This window comes from Austrofundulus limnaeus, unplaced genomic scaffold (genome assembly GCF_001266775.1).
Source record: "Austrofundulus limnaeus strain Quisiro unplaced genomic scaffold, Austrofundulus_limnaeus-1.0 Scaffold181, whole genome shotgun sequence".
NCBI lineage: Eukaryota > Metazoa > Chordata > Actinopteri > Cyprinodontiformes > Rivulidae > Austrofundulus > Austrofundulus limnaeus.
Genome location: NW_013952583.1, coordinates 497,774 through 500,590, shown reverse-complemented (window position 1 = coordinate 500,590; position 2,817 = coordinate 497,774).

Sequence of the window (2,817 nt, the reverse complement as noted above, 5' to 3'; positions counted from 1 at the left end):
GGTTATTGTCCAGTGAAATACTTTTTTGACTATTTTAGTTGTATTTGATTTGATGTTTTAAATATAGTGTTTAGGAGACTAAAATAGATCATCTTTGCACATCATTTCCTAAAAATCTTTGTGTTTACTCTTGAGTTTCACATTAAAAGCTTGTGGGTTCGACTTGTCTGTGACAGCTCTCTTTCTCTCTGTTGTCTGTGAAAGTAGGTGGACCTCCGTTTGTTCAGCCGCAGGGGTCCATCCCTGTTTAAAGTGTTCATTTGAACAAGTGAAGTGTAAATGGAAAAACAGGTCACAGACAACAGATTCTGTTTCTCAGGAGAGACAGCTGGATGTGGGYTGAACCACGGCCTCAGTTAAGAAGCAGGTTTTAGTTTCTTTAAAAATGGGATTTATTGGAGCTCACTCTTCAAAAGGAAAAGCGCAATGCTAGTGTTTGTGCGTACATATTGCTGTTAGCAAAATATCTCACAAACCAGATGACAAATTTTAGTGAAATTTGCAAAAAGAAATCATTGAATCTACAGCTATCGGACTTTTGAAGCCAGCTGGATCCAAGATGGCTGCCACAGTTGACTGACTATAAACAAAACCCAAAAAGTAACAACTTAGTCATTTGTGATCTTATAAGGCCTGTATTTGAACCAGTGATTTTCAAATTGGGGGGCCACCAAGGGGTGCTAGCTAGGGGGTCCTCAGAAATCTGGAGGGAAGATTAGAAAAAAAAAAAGCAAAATAAAACTAAATTATTGTAACGTTTTAAATCATTGTTATATAATCAAATCTGTTTTGGCATGGAAAAGTTTGCGAACCCCTGGTTTAGACCGATCCTGACACATATTTTGAGCGTTAACAAATTGTACAAGAGCATTCCTTAAGACTTTGCCATAAAAATATTTAAGGTGAAACCAAAGCAGGCTGGTCCTGCAGGCCAGAAAACAAGCATTTAACAATATTCATACAGACAGAAGACAACAAAGAGCTCAGTGCCACTCATTGTGGCAAGGAAGGAGCGATCCACTTTAATCCAGGGAATAAGATTGTGGAACAGTGTGGAAGATGAAGTTAAAAATGCCAGATAATTGTATGTATTGAAGCGAATGATAAAAACGAGTATTCTGAAGAAATATGGAGAATTATGTGAATTCAGGCTAATTGTTTTTTGAATTGATGTCTTTTTATTTTTATTTCGTTTTTAAATGTTTTAAGTTGTTTTGATTTTTTATTGTATTTTACTTTTCTTTTGAACAAATTTTGGGTATAAAAAGGGGCAGATATTAGATTTATTCTTCTTCTGCTGCCTTTCATCTTATTTGATTTTATTTTGATTGCATGTTTTTGTACTTTGTTAATTTGTGTTACAAATGAAATGAATAAAGAACTACTACTACTACTACTACTACTACTACTACATTGTGGTGGAGCCCCACCCTGGAAACAGACCTGAGGAAGGAAAGGGGAGATTTTTATGTCTTGGGGTTTCGTTCATAAGTGAGGGAAGAACAATGTGAGTATAGGCAGTTGAAATGTGTTTTTGCTGCTGTGTAGCTGGACTCCCCCTCAGAGTTAGAGGTGCCCCCCTGACCCCACTCTGGAACAAGTGAACGATGGATGGAACTCTGTTAGCAAAATATTGAATAAATTACTGAATGGATTTTAATTAAAAACAAAACTTTGCAGAGCTGAGTCATTCACATTGCATACCCCAAATACTACTGATGGTGCAAAATTTTGGCATAAAATTTAACACAACCTTTTGGATTCAGTTCTGTTTGATTGTTAGCAAAATATCACCTGAATCGTTGAACAGATTTTAATGAAACTGTTATAAGAAGGTTGTAAAAATGGTGAAGCTTGTGTTGCTACTGTTTTTAGCTCTTGTTAAAAAGGGCACCGGATTGAATGTAACATTTAACAATACGTAGATTACTTTATAATGTGGAAGTTGTGTTAGAAGCATTAAAACTACACTTTAATAGCTTTATCAAACCTAATCTGATGCACCGATCCAGCTTTAGAGCTCTAAACAAAACCCTTACATGGTGCATAGAAATGCTGTCAGCTGCTCAAGAAATCAAAAGAAAACATCTTTACACTGACCGTAACACTAAATCATCTTTTACGGACAAATCTTATTTGTGTGCTTTCAACATAAGGCTAAATAATACAAGCGACTACTTTTCTGTTAAAACCATTCAGAACCATGCGTCCATCTCCTTCACTGCACAAAGCAGAACACAAAAAGCCCAACAAACAACAACGAGAGCCTGAGGCAACATCACCAACACGTCAAGGCTGAGTGGCAAGAAAAAAAACACCAAGCAGGGAAAAAAAAGCAGGACTTCTTGTGCTTCCATCCGTCCATTATCTTCCGCATATTGCGAGTCAGGTCTTGGGGGCAGCACCAGGAAGGCCCAGACCTCTTTCCACAGCCACCTCTTCTGGGAGGAGTCCAGTGTGTTCCCAGGCCAGCCACGAGACATAGCCTCTCCAGTGTGTCCTGGGTCCTCATGGGGTCTCCTCCCAGTTGAACAAGCCTGGAAAACCTCCCTAGAGAGGGGTCGAGGTTGCATCCTTACCAGATGTCCAAACCACCTCAGCTGGCTTCTTCTTGGGTTTTTCAGGGTTTTATAACATAAAATTGATTGTTATACCAAAGGTTTTCCATTTGTCATTTTTAGCTGAGATTGAGCTATTTTCAGCTAATTTGAGTATCTAAATTAATTTCTTTGTGAGAATTTTAGCTTCTTTTTATTTACTGTTGTAGCAGGCATGTCCCGTTGAGATCTCAGATCTCTTTTTCAAGGGAGGTCTGGG